Genomic DNA, 21736 nt, shown 5'->3' on the forward strand with positions numbered 1-21736 from the left:
GCCCGCCTCGCCTTCCACATTTAACTTTTCGGGTTTTAAATACTTTTGACTCTACGTTTCTTCCATCACAGACCTCCGCAGGAGCACTTCGACTCAAAGTTCAGTGTCCAGCTTTTTACTCTCTCCTTCTCTCAGGGTTAATTTTACTTATTTCGCTTTTGCAGTTCATTCACTTTTATCGCTACAATCAATGTACCTTCCACAGAGACTTTCGAGTGGGCTACTTCCTTTCGCCAGACCACTCCGTTACTCAGTATCACTGATTTCATAGCTGTGCTTAGTTAAAAAGTTAATTCACTGGAGCATACGAAACTGCAATACCTGGGTATTCAGATTACCAGAACCTTAAGCGACCTATACGAGGCCAACTTCCCCCTTCTCCTCCGACGATTCGAGACAGATCTCGCCGTCAAGATGGTGTGCCTCCCCCGCTTCCTTTACCCTTTCCAGATGCTTCCAATTGAAATGCCCAAAAAATTCTTCACAGATGCCCGTAAGATCATGATGTGATTCATTTGGCAGGGGAAAAGACTGAGGATCGCATATGATACACTTGTGCTCCCCAAGGACAGAGGAGGGGTGGGCCTTCCCGATCTAATGACTTACTACAAAGCCGCTCAGTTACGTGTCTTGATCCCACACCTTAGGGATCACAAACACTTACAATGGGTACAGATGGACAATCATTACATGTCCCCCGCCACTGTAGCGGAATGGCTATGGTCACCTTACCAACGGGTCCAAAGGAAATTAAACACCACCCCATACTGACTACCAAATGGAGCATATGGCGCACTGGGAAAGAGATGCGAGAAGTCACAATCTGGCCATCCCCGCTCAGTCACTTGTGGTCTCCTGGCATAAACGACCACATCCCGAATCTAGAACGGTTTCAGTCATGGTATGAGGCGGGCCTGGAGAGGGTAGGGCAACTCCAAAGAAAGGACTCGTTCATAACGCTACCGGACCTCACCACAGCATTGGGGATAGGTAATTTATCAACATTCCACTTTCTCCAATTGAAGGGGGTGCTAACGAAACCTGAGTGGAAAGAGAAACTGAGAAGAGACCTTACCGCCTTTGAGAGGCTACTAGACTCCAGAACGGAAATGAAAGGTCTTATATCTGTGATGTATCAGACGCTGATAGCAGCGGGTGGTGGATCCACAGACTCCCTCAGAACCAGGTTGGGAAAAGACTTTGGTGAAGAGATACTCCCCGCGCAATGGGACTTAATGTGTAGAGCTGCACCCAAATCCTCCTTGTCCAACCAATATAAGCTGCACGCCATAAAGCTCCTACATAGGTGGCATTACGATCCACTCAAACTCTCTAAAATGTTCCAGTCAATGAGCCCGCGATGCTGGAGAAATTGTGGATCAAATGCCGACTACTGGCACATGTGGTGGAGCTGCCCGCATATCACAGTGTTTTGGACCGAGGTCCTGGGATGGATTAAGGAGATTGATGGAATTCAAAGGGAGCTCGACCCATGCCTGGTTTTGTTTGGCCTTGAAAGAGACGGTGAAGACTGGTTCCAGGTCAAAGGTCTGGCCCCCCAGCTGCTGTTGGTGGCGAGAGCCCTGATAGCGATCAAATGGAAGTCTTCTCTGGCCCCAGGAAAGAACGAATGGATCAAATTGGCCACGAGCATTTATATGATGGAAATGATCACAGCCTCCCTGCATAATAAATCAGCTAAATGCGAAACTTTATGGATGGACTTAATATAAATAAATAAATATATGACACCTATCACAGACTCCCAGTCAGAGGAACCCTCAGAAATCTGACTTAATGATGTCAAACTCAAAAGAACACTGCATTCCTAGTTGATACGGTGCTGCCAAATGTTGTGCTGTGCCAACTATGTGCTCCCAATGTTCATGTTAAATGATTATACTCAAGATGTACATTTCTCCAAGTGGGGGAGCGGGGTGGGAGCGGGTTGGGGCGAACAGTGTAAGAGGCATATCCAGGCAAATGGAACTGTTACTAAATTAAGTGACTTCATCAGCGTCTTTTACTTTGCATGGTTTCTTTGATATGTACCTCTGGAAGATGTACAACTTTCAATGATTACTGTTTGCCCTTCTATTATCTTTTGTTTTTGTAAAACCAATAAAGAAAAAAAAAAAAAAAAAAAAGGTTAGTTCACAGTTCTGCCTTTCTTCGCGTCTCATCCACACGCGTGTAGCCTCCACCCCACTCTGCTGTAGTGTTGCCACTTCAAATGTTATTTAACACACACCGGTCTCTCTGGTCACTTGCCAACTCACAGGATGTATGCATTTCTTTCTGGGTTTTACGATTTCCCATTGACGAGTCAAGGTTAGTACCAGAGGATTGGTCTCGACTCCCCAACTCTGCCATTCTCCCGGTAGGGTCACTGACATCCTTGAAACAAAATGCAGTCTTCACTTGCGGGATCTGGCCTTTTCCACGTGTCTTTTGTGGCCTGTCAGAGGCAACGACCTCCAGTGGGGAATTTGTGGGGTTTTCAACCCCCTGCTCTCATCCCTTGGTCTGTCGCTAGGCTCCAGTAGGTTTGCCTTTGCCCCAGAAATCCTGCTTGTACTCGTGTTCTGCCTTGCTCAGATTGTGTCTTTAGGTATTGCCTTGTATCCATCTGAGGAGAGCTAATTGGTATCAAGAGTATGCACTTGAAGTCAAGTGCCTGACTTCACCTCACCCAATTAACGGGACATGTTCAGTACGATGTATGAGAGTTAGTCATGTTACTCTCAGTCACCCTCTTCCTCAGCCCAGTGTTTGTGTAAAAAGGGGGGGTTGGGACCTGGGAGTATCCTACAAAATAGGACGGGGTAGATGATCAAAAAAGGGAGGACTACTGTATCTCCCCATCGGCTGTCTCACCCCACTCCCAAAAGACCCCTCACCCAGGTGATCCTCCCACACTGGTCCCACGGTCTGGAACCAAAGGCTATGGCCGTTCCCTGGCCACCTGAGAGAGAGATCCCCGGGGACTAGCGGGCGGGACATCCTCTGCTGTCTCACAATATACACAACTGAATAGAGGAAATCCTTCAGTGCTTGCAGTACTTTGTGATGTGAGGATATACAGAGTTTGGGAACAATTGTTGTACCTTGCAATGACCCAACATCACGTTTGCGGGTCTTGAATTAATAAACTACTAACAGATTAACACATTTCTGGCACATTGCAGGTGGTCAATAACATCTTCACAGCTACACAAGAGTCTGAAGAGGAATAAGTAATGGATACCATTATTAAAAGAGTATTAATTTTGTCCTGTGTCCTCTTTTTGTTTGTTTGCTCTTATTTGTTGACAAATGTCCTTTGTTATAGATAATAAAGCTGTAACCCCTACTAACACAACCCCAAATTTGGCAGGTGGAACTACTATCTTAGGTGGAGAGGTGAGCACTGCTGGATCAGTAAGAAGGTGTAGACGCCGTGCTGATGTGGATAAAGGGGGGGGGGTTGATCTTTATCTCACTCATATTGCTTAAGTATCCAATCTTGGGAGGATAGCTCAGGGGCAACATGCTCGCCTTGGAAGCAAGACGACATGGAGCAGCACAGGTTCGATCCCCGGGTCCGCACTTAGAAATAACCCATCATATCATATCATGTGGTACAAGCACATGACTAAAGTAGGTAAACAAACCACTGGGGAGAGCTGCTATGGTTGTTCTCTTATCCCCTTCACCATGAGTGCCTCCAGAACCTTTGTGGCCATTTAATTACCAGTAGCAAGAGCACAATACCTTATGTACCTGTCAATGTGTACTACCTGAGGAAGAGTCCAAGGGAGAACATTGAGATGGATGTTCAAGATGACATTTCCCTATGATGATAGCTATATAAAGACACTCAATATGATGGATAGTTACTGTAAAAAAATACCATGCTAGACCATGCTATACAATGCTATACAATACGTAACTGACAACCCGCAAAAAGGAGAGACAAAAATGATAACACTGAAGGAATGACCATGTCCTACGAAGGGACCTAAGGGAATAAGAGGGGAACCAGGATGTTGGGAAAGACCGCAGATGCTTGTGTACGGCCAAGAATACATAGCTGAAGTATAGGAATAAGGTGTAATGGGGAGCAAGGCACATACGCTCCTAACAGTTCCAGTAAACACAGTACAGGCAGAAAAAGGCAAATGCCTAAACGAATGGGACGCAAGTGTGAAATTATTGGCCTGGGTGGAGAATGAAGCTGGACCAATGCCGATAATACCATTGAAGAAAGCAGCATTTTGTTTCCAGAATGATGGAGCAGTAAAGGTTCGAGAAACCAAAGACTGCAAGCAGACAGTAAAGCATCCAGGCATGAAGGTTGGGACAATAGTTTTAATGGATCATTATTGGGAGTGCAGATCTTAGGCATATGAAAGGCTTCCACCCAACTGGGGAGGAGTATGCTTACTAGTGCACATCAATACGCCAGCACTAGTGAATCCATAAAAAGACATCAAAACAGAAGACGTCCCTAAAATGGATGATGCCAGAAGAAAGAAGAGGTCAGTAGAATTAAGTAGGGTGAAAAGGCAGAGCTACATATCCTCGGCATCAGAAGCTTCCCTAAAGAACATACCTCCTGAAAGCCAATTGGTCAGTAGTACAGAAATGTTCTTTGTGTCAGTAGTTCCAGCTGTACAGACATACACAAACACAAAATGGCTCCAGATAACGAAGTGGGAGCTTATGCAGACAATAAACTGAACTCTCAATGGCTTCAATGCCATTAAAGAAGAGCTCTGAGCAATAAGGTTGATGGCCCTCCAGAACAGATATGTTCTATATCTCCTCACAGCGATGGAAGGAGGAGTTTGCCCCAAGATCGGGTCTTCTTGCTGCACATTTGTGCCAGCAAATGATGAAGCAAATGAACACTAACTGAAGCAGTTACCAGAATGTCAAAAATGCATGCCAAATTGGAGGAAGAAGTGAAGGGTTCAGGAAACGATGAAGGCTGGCTATAAAATATATTCTCATGGATACCCACGTGGATGGAGAATGGACCAAAAGTATTATTAGCAGCACTGATACTGATATTATTGACACTCTGTGTGATAAGGATGTGCATAACTCAATGCAGGAAGACTACAAACAAAACAGTAGGGATGAAAATATTGGTGGACAATATGGTGAGGAGGACAAGATAGTACAAGCTCTAAATACAATAAGTGCACAGATAAAGAAGTGTTCTACTGTTCCTGACTGAAATGATAGTATTCCATGATCCCAACGACTCCAACAAATAATTGGCTAAATGGGTATGATGCAAGACAGAAGGAGATTGTTGTTACATGACATGGAGTTTAGATGACCATGCAAACTACTATGGACACCATGGAGGAGTAACACAAATATTTCTCCCAAGAGCTACAGTGAATAGATTTGGCGATTGACAAGTCAACAAAAGGGGGGGATGAAGAGAGTATCCTGGGAATGGCCCTCATATCCCCCATTCACATGACAGCCCAAAGAATGAGAAACACCAGATGCCAGTCACTGTTTGGCCAGTCCCCAGGATGGCCAGTACCTTTTACATATGTGAGCAGATATTCTCTTAACCAACATTCAAAGCCTAACCAGCTGATGTTTTCACAGACACAGGTGCCACATCACTGGAACAGGTTGACTAATGATAAACATCCAGCCTTACTGACGTCATTAGATACACCACAATGTAGTAACGTTAGCTACAAAGCAAACTCGCATCCCTGCAAAAAGTTACACAGACACACATGTGCACACACAAAGAACATGCAAACACAGCTCTGTGGATAGAGGACAGATACCTGTACATACTGTCAGAAACGTTTTTCTTTCTTTAGCCAAATGCAGAAATGCAAGAGTCACACAAAACAAGCTTGCAGCCCCTTAGTACAGGTCTTCAGAGATGTATATGGAACCCGGAAGAGCTGAATACCACTGACCCCGAGAGAAAGCAGTACAATATGCATATATACATAGAAAAACCATAGAACAACTCTAGTGAAATTGCACAAAACCACAGACCTCAGAAAAAGGAACAAAGATATACAGATTCTACAGCACAAAGTAAAGGGCCAGTGCTCGCAGCCAAGGACAAGGGTGGGTGGGCCATTCCTGACTCCAGGGGCAAGGAGCCACCTGCAAAACATCTGAATAAATCCTCACTAATGCATATGGAAACACACAGTTTTGCGGTCCTCACCCATGTGACTAAGCCAAGCAGAACAATAGCCCTTCACCCATGGCGGGAAGAGAAACTGTTCCCAGCAAAGCAGACAAGAACTGATACATGTGTTGCCCAACACACAATGCAGTGCGCAGGCAGTCTCTCAGGATAGGTGGATATACTAGTGGCAATATTTGGGACACACCGTCTTTCTCATTACCATAAGAAGGTACACTGAGCGCTGGGTGATGTGTAAATGGACAAGGGCCAATGGTAGTCTTGTGACCCTGCAACAATGTAATAGATAGTTTTTGGGGAAGTCCTGGTGAGACCACCTGACATGGAAGGAGCAGTAAGCTAACTGAGTAGGTGCCTTCCATGGGTACTACCACCACAGCCACCCAATAGAATGGGCTCTTAGATTTTCGGGGCAAAGTTCACAAGTTGTGACGCAATTTAGTTAAAAATGCCCAGGAGCTGTGATTGCTGGAGATTTTGGTTTCCTGTATGATCCCTGTCTGTTATGGAAAATAAAGGACAGTTCTAACTTGTCCTTGGCTGAGTCCTCCAGCATTGCTGATGGAGCGTTTGTTGGGCCTTGGTCACTTTGCTGAACTGTGACTGTGCAGCATGAACCTCGGTCATCTGGCATACCTTTACAAATCCAAGACATATCACCTAACTATGTCTACAGTTTTACAAATAAATAAATGAAGACATGTCAACAATGTAACATTATTTTGAGTATATATCCTTTCAAAGTATAGTCATACCAATGTTTTCAAATAATAGGTAAACATTACAAACATTTGTTTGTGCAAACATATTAACACCTACCAAAAACTACACTAATAACCTAACAAATGTCATGTCTATACTTGTAAAATCTGTGGGTGTCCTTTGTTTGGCCACCTACAGACATCTCAAGTTCATAATGAGGATGAGTTAGTGGGACGAAGCAGGAAAAAGTGCAAGACAGCACATCACTGCTCTCTTGCACTTTTCCTGCTTCGTCCCATTAACTCATCCTCCCCTCCTTTTTCAGAACTGCCAGAGCGCCAGGGGACCACTCCGGTGGTGACAGTGCACGGTACAAATGTCCTTTAACATTAACATTAACATAATGACATTTCAAAATGTACCCATTGTATGAAAAAATGAAAAAATAGGAATTGTTATTTTTATGATATCAAAATTATTTCTAAAATATAAAAATTATATCTACATTGCCATTACAACACTTCTTTTATAATTTGTTGTGCCTCCTTTATTTGGCCACCTACACACAACTCAACACAGTATATCACTAAGACTCTTATTAGTAGATATATCTCATTTATTTTACAAACATTGTACTTTATTGTTTTTGTATCTACAACCTACTGTTTACTTGTTTCATATGTAAACAGTCATCACCTTCTACTCTCCCTAACACTCAAAATAAATTACATGGAACCATTTATGTCACCTAGTACTTATAGGAAACACGTGTACATATTGGAATGCACACTGTTTTACACAATTAAACAGAAGTAGAGGATTGCAGAAAGCTGTTCTCTCTTCTTTTTTTATGTAATATTCAGAATCTCACCTCTACATTTATTTCATACTGTTTTTCAAAAACATCCTGGTAACAATTCATCTTCTACTTTACTTAAAACATGTATTACCATATTCTTCCAATTCAAACGTTTATTGTGCATGTTTATGATCACAAATAAATCAAAACATACATTTTAAAACGTTGGTTCTAACAACATTAAGCAAGCATTCTTTAAACCCTTTGGAAATCTATCTTGGTGTGTGACTATAGAGTGATTACAAACAAGCCAGTCTTCCTCTGTACGTACCCATGTTGTGAAATGTCCACAGTGAACGGAGGCCCCCTCATGAAAAATAATTCCATGTGTCTCAAATGTTGTTTTAGTAATAAAAAGTTGACAATTTACAAAATGAATTACTGAAGTGTTAATTCCCCTACCATCTACATTGTAACTTTGAAACATAATCAGTACATACTTATTAAAAACTAGATTTTGCAGTGTTGATTGTAAATTTCAACCACAGTCACTGCATTGCATGTAATGGAACGCATTAGTTAAAAGATCAGGGATAGGAAAAAATGTGAATCTTTCAGCAAGATATTGAGCAGTGTAATCTTTCTTACATTGTGGACCCTTATGATTACACTGGTAACTAATTCCTAGATACCTATCTGCACTGACACTTTCCTGCACTAATACATCAAAGACAGTGTGGGAAACCTGAAGGTATCTCAGCTGCTAGTCCCCGGGGATCTGTCATCCAGGTGGCCAGGAAACAGCCATGGCTTTTGGATCCAATTCCTGGGGGTGGACCAGTACAAGAGAACCACCTGGATAAAGGGTCTTCGGCATTGGACGTGGGACACCGGACGGCGAGACACCATATCCCCTTCATTCTAACACTGTTTCGTGATCCTACCCATAGGATACCTAGGAATTCAACCTCCCCTTTGCCGACATGAACACTTTCTCACAGACAGTTTACTGTTAACGACAATGCACTAACACCAGAGCCATATACCTGACATGTCCCAACACCACGGTCAGGCAAGGCCAGGCAAATATGGATCATTACACACACCTGACTTCCCTCACATTTCCCCACATGGATAAAAGGCGGATCATAAGAGCACACTCTGAGGGAGGCAAAACACACAAGGAAACAGCAGTTCCAAGATGGCAGTTTAATGCAAGGAGGAAAATGGCAGGACTGGTTGCAAGACGGGTTGCAAGAAGGGAAGCACACTTGACCTATAAAGACTGTTACTTTCATGAGCCTTGGAAAGTAAGAAACCGAAGACCAGGAAGTAAGGCTCATCATACCCACACAGTGTGCCGGAGGTACCCGGGCTCACCTGCGTCGATAACCAAGACAGGGTGGAGCAATTGCTGCTGTGGTACTGCCCTTGGCTCCTACAACAAAGTGGCATCCACAAAAGCAACACAGCCGGTGAGTCGGAGAGACTGATACCAAACCAGCTTGTGCTTTGAACCTAGGTTGCAAGCGGCAACATTGTATAAAGGGAATATTGTATGAAGCATTTGGAATGAGCGACGTGACTGTAATTGAATGCCAGAAGGAATTACTTGATCTTCGTAATTGAACTCTGGGGAAATCAAGAAAAGATACCATGCACAGAGTGGTCTGGCACCACATGGGTGATCATTTGAAAGTCTTTGTTAGGTACCCAACTGATGCGGAGTGTGAAAGAAATATTGAGATCAAAGTGGTCATGCAAAAGGTCTTGCTAAACCCTGTGCACATTCAAAAGTCTTTGATAGTATAAAGTAATTCCAATTGGTCCAAGCCTTGCTGAGGGAGACTAATTGAACCTTGTTTTGGAAAAGGAATCTGAGCCCGGAAGTGGGGGATCCAACATTGAATGCATGTGAGCCCGGAAGAGGGGGATCCAACGTTAATTTCTTTGTTTGTGAAAAGGATCTGAGTCCGGCTGATGGGGATCCAGGGTGAATACCCAAAGTGAATACTGTGAACATGTGTGTGTCATTTCTATTACAGCAGGCCCTCTGCATCAAGAGATTGGTGAGAAGTAAAGAGACTTAAACACAGAAGGTCTTGCGTTTTGTGAACTGTGAAACTGGAACTGTATGCTTGTCCCGCAGACACCAGAGTGTGCACTTTGCTTGAGTGAACCCACTTACCCGTGCTGAAAACGTAGGGAAGGGAGGCCAACAGCCCAAGTATCCTGACTTATAATTTTGTGAACACTTCTTTCTTTTTCATGAACTGCATCCCACAATATTTTTAATTAGTAGAAAGGATTGGCAATAGGTTTTTTTTGTCTAGGCCCTTTTAATGTTGACACAATTCCAGTAGGATTGCCTTCTTTATGATTTGATGGTCGTAGCTTGCTCACATATTTATATTTAGGTTTAGATAGGTGTTTATCACACCCCTGCAGAAGTTCAATAAATACCCTTGAACTGTGGTCACTTGTGTCTGTCTTACTATTGCCACCATGCGTTCCTAACATGTGGTGTCAGAGGTGGGACGTGACTCAATTGAAACACATTGGGGAACCCTACAATCCAGAAGCTTAGTCATAGAGCCTGCAGCCCCTCTTTTGCCATGAAATAATCAATAGGCTTCGATATCTGTAGCAGTAGAGAGGCTACTATCCCTCCTGGGAAAAGAGGAATGGTTCCCAAAGACTTAGTTTTGATACCACCTATTGGGTGTCATATAAAATTGGCCCAAAAATATGTTCTGGCCTGGAAGTTTGGTATAAACATTCTAGCAAACATCATCGATCCCAACCTCCGGGGAGACATAAAGGTTCACTTACAGAACCAATGGCGAGATCCGATTTGAAGTACACCATGAAGACAACAATTCCCAAATGATTCTTGAAAAGGCTCAATTTCCCCATTTTAGACAAAGTGAACCAGAAGAAATGGAGAGAGGTACCATAGGCTTTGGGGAAGCTGATGAACCACCAAACACTGAAGAGAAGAAGGGAGAAGAGACTACCATCTATTCTGACCTAGCCTTCATCCAGCAAAATGACCTTGCCCTCGGTGAGGCTTTTTTACAAGCAATCCCTGAAGGAGATGGTGTAGAGAAAGGAAGCCCTTTCTTCTTCTAAATCAAGGATTGCTATATAGAAAAGAACCATCTGCAGAAGGCTTGAGTAAAATCCAGTTAGTATTCCCCAAAAACCATTGAAAGATTGTGCTTGAGATTTTGCATTCCCATCTGACCAGGAGACACTTGGGACAATACTAAACCCAGAAACACATCAGTGGGAAGTTTTACTGGCCAGGTATCCCTGCTGATATAAAACCATTTATTCAGATATGTGAAATATGTCAGAAAACCAGTACTCAGATCTCATTGCCTGCCCCTCTGAATCCTTTTTGAAGATTTGGGATGGACATCATTAGACCTTTAGAAACATCTAGGCTGGGCAATAAATATGTCCCCGTAATCGTCGACTACGTGACCAGATACACCGAAGCATTTCCTATGCGGAACACCACCACTCAGCAAATTCAAAAACACCTCCTACCATATTTTTCGAGAGTTGACTTTCCTAAGGAAATCCTGACTGATCAAGGTTTAAATTTTATGAGGATGCTCATGGCGAAAGTCAAGGAAATAATCCATATTACCACCCTATAAACTTCAGTGTACCATCCCCAAACAGATGGTTTAGTAGACAGATTCAATAAAATGCATAAATGATCCTAAGAAAGTTGGTAGGTAAGGACTGGAAGAACTGACACTGTATGATCCCCTGGGCACTGTTTGCAGTGAGAAAAACCCCTCAGGCATCTACTAGATTCTCTCCTTTTGAGCTGCCCTATGGCAGAGAATCTAGAGATGTCCTGGAAATGCTCCTGAAGACCTGGGAAGAATGAGAAGAGGCACCCATTCCCCTTTCGCAGACAGTTACCAGACTGGGAGAACATATGAGACTTGTTCGAAATCTAGTCTATACTCATATGGAAAAGGACCAAATCCAGCAAAAATTTTCCTATGACAAAAAGGTGTGCTTAAGATCATTTTCGGTAGGACAAAAACTACTTAATCTTGTCTCTAAGTTGCATGGGCCATATGAAATACTGGAACAAACAGGAACCTGTACTTATAAGGTAGCACAACCTGACAGGAAACAGAAGGCCCATCTATATCATGTAAATCTCTTAAAAGAGTGGAAGGAAAATCCTTCTGCCACCAATGACACAATACTATCTTATTTGGTGCCAGAAGAGGTAGACAACTTTGAATAAATTCCTTAAGAGCTATCTAGCCAACAACAGATGTAACAGAAAATGTAAAAGATTGAATTATCTCATTTCCCAATGTATTCTCGGAGAAACCAGGAAGAGTGAAAGCCACCTATAAATTGTATATAGATTAGAACACCTAATGGGAAAGCAGTTAATCTGAAACCATATAGACTCCTGTAAAGCCCACAAACAGATATTGGTTGAGGAACTGAATAAAATGTTAGGAGTGAACATTGTTGAACCTTCTTCAAGCCCATGGACCTTCCCTATTGTATTGGCCACTAAACCTGACAATTTCTGGAGGTTTTGCATAGATTTCTGCCAAGTTAATGCCATTTACGACTTTGAAGCTTATCCTATGAAATGCATCAATGACGTAATTGATAAACTCGGAAACGCCAAATTTCTATCCGCCCTAGATTTAACCAAAGAGTACTGCCAGGTCCCAGTGGACCTGATAAAGAAAATACAGCTTTCTTGACACCCTAATAAAAAAAGATGGGTGACTTGAATGTAACTCTCCTCATTTAAACATCTTTCTGTATGAAAGGTGTGTTTCCACGCTCCACCAAACACGTGACAAAAGTTGTCACGTCTAAGTACATGAACTGTTTCTATATTTGTATAGAATACTGTAGTCACCTTAAGAAATGTCTTAAGTTTATTTAAAAAGAAAATGAAAAATGTTCTTGTCATATAAAACACTTTTTTAAATTATTACTTCTACTTTTTTCTTTTGAAAAAAATGTTTTACCACATATCTAGATTTTGGTTTCACATTTCTCCAAAGATTTGTAAAAACTTGAGAGCGGTTAATTTTCCTATATATAATTATATTCCTCTGTTTCATATTAATAGCACATTTGCTATATTTCCTTCTAAAAATCTTCTTTTTGTACTAGCTACTAACAGATTTTATAATTTTTTTCTTTTCTTACTTTCACTAAAAACATTCTTGGTTCCATCAATTTGTTCAGTTGGCACATCTCCAATTTGAAAGTATTATCGATAAACAGTATTGTTGTATTATCTGAACTATTTTTATATACAGATATAGAAACACTACTTTTTGAAATATTATACTTCACAGCTACACTTCCTTGCACACATCTTTCTTATGGCACCTTGTTGTTGCTTTCTTGACAGAATGTCACAAAAAAGCTGTAAAAAAGAAATTGGGATGGTGACGGTCAAACACTGTGTTTCTTTATATTTTCAATACATAACATGAATTGATCTTCATATAATATGTTTTCAGTATATTTAGCTTTGTAATTTAATACAATTTATAGGTATTCCTTTGAAAGTAGGGTTTTCCATATTTAATTTCAGTGTTTTCAGAAGAATGTTCAAACAGTAGCACATGTTATGCTACATTCATGCATCCCTTATCATGATTTCTAAGGCCCTTCAACAAATGGTCACTATCACTTATACAGTTGCCTCAGGTTTAATGCAGTCTTACCATCTTGAGAATGCACCTTTTTAACCACAAATGTATCAAAAACTGGGAAATCTTATGATCCATTCAAACTCTAGTTTGCTCATCCTATTTACACTACATGCAATCCTCCACATACTTTCTCCAATCATATGAGGCTAAAAAAATGTCAGGCTTTTAAACAAAACATATTCCTTCACCAGAAATTTGAAAGAAGAGCGTGTGTGCCTCTCTCTCTTCATTAGTTGATCACTATAAACTAAATCTGCAAATTGGGCATTCTAGGCATTTTAGGCATGAGCACACTAAACATGTCATAAATTAGCATCATTCACATTCATTAAGGTGTTGCACAATAATCTGTTAAACATCTTTGCTTTGATGTACCAACCTACCATTCATGCATCTGTGCTGTGTCGTAAATTCATGAGGAAGGGATAAAAGAAGAGAGCTGCAAGGTAATGCACTGCCACTTAGTTACTCCACCCAACTTGAGTGCTCATGCCTTACACGCCTTTTCTTAACAACTGCAGGCCAACTCCAGGCAGACAGCATTCAGTATGCTGCTGGTCACATAACTGTGCCCTGCCACACCCTTGCTCCTCCCACCACCCATTTAATCAGTCCTTGTTAGGCATCCTCATCAAAGAACATACAGAAGCAAGCACCCCACCTGTTTGCACCTATTCAAGCATCATAGGGCAAATGGCCTGACCCGCTATCCTGCATTTCACCTACAGACTAATCACTATGACTACTATTCAACAAAAGATATCCTCTGTCAACTTCCCATTTCCACTCTCACAAGGGTTTGAATGGCCACATGCCCTGGGCAGGCCCATAAAGCTACCCTAGCAAACCTCATCTGTAATACCCTTGCCTCATCCGACTAAACATGTATTCAGTAATACCTGACATATTGAAAAGATAACTTAGGAGTACAATTCTCAAACCACTTCTAAATAGAAGAAATGTTCACAGGAATCTTACAAATTAAAATTAACTTTCCCTGTAACAATGCAGAATCCATGAATTACCATAAATAAAACAAAATAACATTTGCCAACTTCAAAACCAAATTAGCATTTATCAGATACACTCCATCATACGATTTGTCATATTTAAGGCCACACTGGAAATAATTCAGTATAAAATAATGTCCCATGGAGACCTCTCCTCTAAGTGCTTGAGTAATGTGGGATGTTATTCAGCAACTCATATAGCGAAAATAAGAAATGTAGAGTTTCACTAGGTGGGCATTAGGTTTGTCCTGTTGTGATATATCTGTGGTTGGTACAGTACATTTTCTTGAATGATAAGCCTAAAAGAAAAGAGAGTTAATCTTATATGCCACAGTACCCATTTCTTTCATAACTTAAAAATTCATAATAATGCATGCACATATCAAGAGAAATAAAAACATAAACCATGTCATTTGCAAGCTCATACCTATGCAGAAGTAGTCAAACACATTTTACACATTACTGCATAAAAGCTGAAATGCAAACTATAAGACCCTACCCACATACCCACTGTAAATTCACCTTCTTCATGTTGCTTCATAATTTCTCACAAAAAGGTCACTTTCATAGCTTTCAGAAATCAATAGCACAAAAAGAGGACTGTAGAAAGAAAACTAGGAAAATGCCCAACACATTTTTATTACAACCTATAACAGTCAATAAACCCAAACACATTCCTTCCAAAGAATAATTTGTAGAGCATGAAAAAAAAACAATTAAATAAAACCTCGTTTTTTTCTTATTTTGACAAATTACATAACCGTGGCAATAACCAGGGCTAAGACCCCCCTATAGACGCTGGTACACATACATTTTAATACATTATTTAGAAACAACATATTGCAAATGTTTCAAATTTAGATCACACATGCCTTGAGATGAGAACACATTAAAAAGATCTGTGCTAATACACCCATAAAATAACATGATCACTTCACCAAAATACAAACAGCTATTACCACGGGTACAATGAGCAGGTTAATACCTGCAGGCACCAAAGACCGCCAAAAAGTGCGATGTACGATTGTCCCATTCATAGCCATGGATCTAGTCAACCGCCAGTAGTCATAACATCTTTGCGGATTCAAAAAGACTAATTGACAAGGTGTAACAATGAAAACAACATAAATGTACAAATGAGGGCATAGAATCAGGAACACGTGTAACATTTTATAGTGTAAAATCAGTGAAACAACATGATCAATGTACAGAAATTGGAATCTCCATACTTGCGGCTAAGGCACTACTCATAGACAAGGCTACACCCGCCAAAAATACATGATTTCCCATTTGTTTGGTAATATCTGTAGCTAAAATCCATCTCATATGGCACAACATTTTATTGGTTGCTGCCGTAACCACAGCAATTTTTAAAAAGGCATCAAAGGTTTTTTCCTTTTCCAATATACTTTAAAAAGTTCTCAGAGTGGCTCTTAAAAGAGCCTTTGTTTTTTTAACCAATATATAATCAAAAAAATATATTTTCAATCAGATAAATACTCTTCACCTCTATTACAATTAAAGAAATCTTGCAACATTTATATGTACTATTTCTTTAGATGATCAATTAATTTTATTTTCCTGAAGAGAAAAAACATGCGCTCTCTGTTAAAAATATTTCTCCACAATTGCAACATAAGCCTATCATTTCAAACACCCAATCTAAAATAATATCATAGAACCAAAAATACTTTTAAGCCAATGCTCTGACAACACATCACCTATGTCCTTACCTCAACATCACAATGAACCCCATTCTCATAATTCTCAAATTGTCCACAGTCTTCTGAACAATCAAAATCTCCTCCTTCTGAAATTGGCTGCATGTTTGAAATATCCAATTGAACAATAAATACAACACCAAAAATAGCAACATCTCCTACAACTACACCTCATTCTCAAGTAACAAATATGTACTATGTAGAAATACTCTCAATGCACTGATATAATATAATGTACAGTGGTATGGGCATATAAAAACATCAAGCAAAAAAAATAATTCTCTGATAGGTTCAACAATTCAACAGCATCTGAGGTACTTGACATCCTATTGGCAGCCACCCAACACACAGACAATGAACAACCAATCAGAAAGTAAATACAAGCATTCCACCTTCTCTCCTCATATACTCTTCCTCCATTGCTTAATTCTAATATCTGAAGTGACAAGCAGTATTTCTTTATACCACACTAAAATGGAAACCTACAAGCAATGGGTGGAAGTCAATTATCCTATAGAGGAAGAAATTAAAAAAGAAGATGCTGAAGAAAATGAACCAGAAGAACATATACCAAATTCAGGATTTTGTAAGGCCATTCTATATATTTAGTTAAAATGGGACTAACAACAATAATTTAAGGAACAAATATCACTCACCAAACACATAAACCTTACCTACCTACTATCAAATGTCTATACAACCAACACAAATATTTTTACAGTGTATTATACCTCCAATTGTAAAGAAATATTTCAAATATTTTCAAATAGATGAAGAAGTAATTCAAGTATCACGAAGAATCAAACAAGAAGCACCACAAGCTCTACCCACAAATCTAATCATTGATTCATTAAAAGAATTAAAACAACAGTTGAAAAGGACATTGACAATTTAAGACAAATCATGGACAGTAATAATCCAGATAATCGGGCTAAAGAAGAAGATGTATCATGTGTTCCAACTAAAAGAAAAAGAAAACCCATAATCACATCCCCCAAAAGAACCATGCTTTTAAAGTATGTATAGTTACATGTATTATTAATGAATAAAACATATTTAAAATGTTACAATAACCATTTATAAACACTACACTCAACACCACCCACATGCAATTATTTTTCTCCAGAAATGTTCCATAACCACAGCTGCATTAGGGTGGGTCTGGTATAGCTGTGGACAAGCACCCCCCAGTCATTACTACTCCAGAACACGGTCAGAAATAAACCAATAGCGCTCCATTTGCAGTAGCCATGGCTGTAGGATTGTATGTTTTTTTAAGTAACTGAGCATAGAATATGAATAACAAATGAGACAGTAAAAAGAGTACATAAAAAGAGATTATGTAAAGCATGTCATAACGCCTCACTCATAGCTGCGGCAAGAGTTCATTGACTTTTTTTCTAGCCGCAGTTACAATACTAACCTTAGTGGGCAAGTCGCATAGATATTTTATAAATATATACATAATAAATCAGTCCAACAAAGGACTTTTTTCGGTACAAACACTGTTTCTTTTTGCACATTAAGGCATATAGCCACGGGTATAATCTAACAAACCCACGGCTATGACTGTCCCCAGTAGTTGCTGCGATTAATTGCCCCACCAATTTACAACAGCTCATTAGGCTACACCATAGCCACAGTTATTCATCTATGTTTAAAAAAATAAAAATATTATCTTTCTATCTAAAAAAAAGAAAACATAATCGGTTAAACACCACACACACTTTAAGACAACAATGATTCTCCTGCAGTTCCCAAATACATTTTATCGTAGTATTTTGTTGTGATTAAGATGGAATCTTCTCTTGACTAAGGAGATTCTGTTAACAAGAGGAAGACTTCAAACTATGGATCCTAAGTGCAGATTTTGTAAATTAGGCCGGATTGCACCAGCCGACATCTGCTTTTGGACTGTGCATTATTAAATTCCACTAGGATAAAGTTCTTCCTTAATTCCTCGAGCCAAACAAGAAATTGGTGTTCTATAAACTGCGACTACATTTGGAATAGATGTCGTAATATTAATTCGATTAAAGAGTGTTTGGTGCTAGCAGGCTTCATTAAAATCATGAATTTCATGTAAGACTTGCTAAACCGTGAACTGACGAATTCTATCTGATGAATTATTTAAGTGTTTTGTTTTAACACCATTATAGCAGCTTCAGGGTTTTTTCTCTTTTCTGTTTTTCTGTATTGCACTGATGAACATTATTTGATGTATTATGGAATTGTCGTGATTTAATATTACGAACTGGTTGCATGTGAGCCTGTAACGCTTGGGATGATATTTTTGTTAAATATTGAATAACTGTTTTAACTTTTTGATGAGTGTGTGTTTTTAAAACATTTTGTACTTTTATACAATCTGTACTTTTATGTGCCTTCTAGGTTTGCATTTTATATTTTTATCAGATGTTTTCCGTTACTGCAGGATGTATTAATTGAACCTTTTTTTTTGTAAAGGTTTGTTTTAAACCAAATGCAAATAAATGATTATTTTTTAAATTATATCCCCTACCCTAATTATCTTTCCAATGTTTTGGAGACAGGCTAAATCCCTCCCGTAATGAAAACGCCCTAACGCCCATACTCAAACCAGAGAATTTGGCAAATTATCAACCAGAGACGAAGCCAGGATTGTCTAACAAGTGGGGCATGAAGCTAATGTAGTTGGGCACACCGCAGTGACATTAACATCTGTAAATGCCCCCACAGCACTGCTCAGTGGGCTTTTACAGATTTTGGGTGGGCCTTGCCTGCTCAGGTCCTAACCTGTCTACGCCTCAACTACCAATCCATCACAAACCTTTACTTCCTTAAAAATATCACCGAAAATGAAGTTCCTCTATACTTCCTAGAAAACATCAACAAACAAAACCTTCTACATAGCTATCATCTTGACTTTAAACAAGATACAGCATTGAGACCTACAACATCTAAAACATGTCAATGCCTTCCTCGTCACGAAACAATATACCCTGTTTACTGTTTCTTCTCAACCTGCCGGCCACCTTTGGTATTCTCTGCCATAAATGGCTTCTCAAAAAATAATTATTAGCGAGATTTGGTTTGAGGTTCAGGTTCTATGATGCCTTGCATCTTGCCTCACACCCTGGCACCTATTCATTCAGATGGACACCAACAGATCACAACATTGCTGCAAACTATGAAGTACCACAAGGGCCCTTCCCATCCCCAGCCTTCTTCAAACTCTATATGGAACCACTAGACTCGAGTGACTAGAGGAACTCCTTGCTAATCTTCACATCAAGCGTCACCAATATGCTGACAACAACCAGGTCCAAATAAAGGATTATTATGCCAATGAAATTCGTCATCTAAAACTCATGAGCTCACTGTTTAAATCATATATGTGTACGACCTCAGTGACAGACCCTTTAGTTCCCAAGGGCTCTACAAAACAAACTGAAGTACAGAACTGGCTGGCAGAAATTCATCTTAATGGTGTTCTCTCCTCACCTCACATCCATGCCTAAACACCCTGGCTTTAGTACTGATAACCTAATTTCCTTCAGTTCACACATTTCAAAGAATACCTGAACATTCTTGTACCAGCTCTCACCTTCCGTAAATCAAGCCCTTTACCTGCTCTACAGGTTTCAGAACAGTTATCCAGGCTCTGATCCTTACCCACCTGTATGGGCACAGTTCTCTCCTCACTGGAGTCCCAACCTCCTTATTGACCACCTGAAAACCTGTGAAAGCTACCCTCATCACAGCTCTGAATAATTATGACCACATCACCCCAACATTCAGTGAGCTACAATGGTTACCTCCCGAAGTCTGCATCACCTTCAAATCATCCTGCATCACATACAAGACAGTGGCAAGCGAAGTTCCACCTCAACTGATGGAACAGCTCACTACCTCGTGAAGCCTCAAAGTACCAAAACCCACTACATTGCCTAAGTAGAATCTAGGAAATGTAACAAGGCAAGAACCAGCAAACAGGCCTTCCTCTGCTTTACACCCATACACTGGAACAGCATACCATTGTGCATCATATTGGCCGTATCTTTTCTGCACTTAAGGAAGGTGTCTGTTTACCTCCCGATTGCATCTTTTCCCTCTCTCGACCCTTCCCTCACCCAGCTCCCTCTCAGTTTCTTTCTTTATCTTCTTCCTTTTTTTTTCCTCAGTCAGTGATTTGTTGGTTTCTGTGCAATGATCACCAAGAAATTGTCAAGTATCTTATAATCATACATGAGGCTTGGTCTTTTTTCCCGATCCATTTTTATGATTTGAAAATGAATACATTAATTAGCTATTAAGTAGTGCCTCTGCTGGGTAGTTGCATGGCTGTAGAGTGTCCTTAAACTATGTTACTCAAACTCCAAGTTCATGTGCCCCTTTTGTGCCACTGTGATTGTGATGTAGAATATGTTTTTTGCTGCTCTCCTAGGTTTTTCTTAAAGTGTCCTGTCATTTCAGATCCAAAAGTATGTCTGGTGACAGACCATGTGTCAAATTTAGGAATTCAGTTGAATGTTACGAAGGTGTGGTAGCCATCTGAGGTTTCTTGGGTAAATCTTTAAGGATTTCTGCTAATAACATACACAAGCAATGCAGCTCAAAAGGGAGATGTTTCCTCTGAAATTAAATCCATAAAATCAGACTGTAAGTGACATTTGTCATCTGTATAAAATCACCTTTACAATAATACCTGAGATAAATGCTAGAGCTAGTCTTCAGTAGTGTAAGGTGAAATGCGGGACAGATTGCAATGGATAAAATTATCTATTTGCTGTTCTGAGGACAAAGCAACTGTCTTGGAGGGAAAACTGAAAAAGGTAGAAACAAATGAAACACACAAGCAACAAAGCCTCATTAAGATGGAGAAATAGACGACACTCAAACAGGATGTTGAACCGAATATTGGAAAAATGTGGATGGGCTAAAGCACTTAAGGATAATGAGGTTTCCCTTGGGAACAGACAGTAACAACTCAATATACTATGCTACTAGTTAGTTAATTAGTTAGTTATTGAAGGTGGCTTTGTTGAAACAAACCCCATGTATATTGATAGTGGTTGCACAGCAACATTGCCTAAAAGCAGGGTTGAATCAGAGTTAGACATTTGTGGCACCAATGTAGTGAACATCCTGACTTCAGAGATGTAAGGCAAGTCCCAAGTTTGATAACAAAAATCAATTCAAAAGCCAACAAATAATGCACGATATGTGAGAAAAACAAAAGGTTTATTACAACACAGCCTAGACCTGTGAATTATCAAAAGACATTCAACATGGTGACATACAATTGCTGAATGTATAGAAAATGACAGAGGTGAAATGTTACAGGTTATTTACACTTTCCCTCTCTCAGATTGGGCATCATCCTTTGCACCATAGGTGAATCTATACAATACCTAGCCCTATTGGCTTATTCTATCCTCATGACCGAAGCAAGACATGAGTTTATGAATTAATTAACAATGAGATAACCTCCTTTACCATGATGCAGATTGGATGCTACTCTTTTTTTTTTTTTTGTATCATCTAGACTTGGTACTTGATTGGCTGTTCCAAGACAAGTATATGTGGAGTGAGCGTACAAGTAGATT

This window comes from Ambystoma mexicanum, chromosome 4q (genome assembly GCF_040938575.1).
Source record: "Ambystoma mexicanum isolate Mex_15411 chromosome 4q, UKY_AmexF1_1, whole genome shotgun sequence".
Taxonomy (NCBI): domain Eukaryota; kingdom Metazoa; phylum Chordata; class Amphibia; order Caudata; family Ambystomatidae; genus Ambystoma; species Ambystoma mexicanum.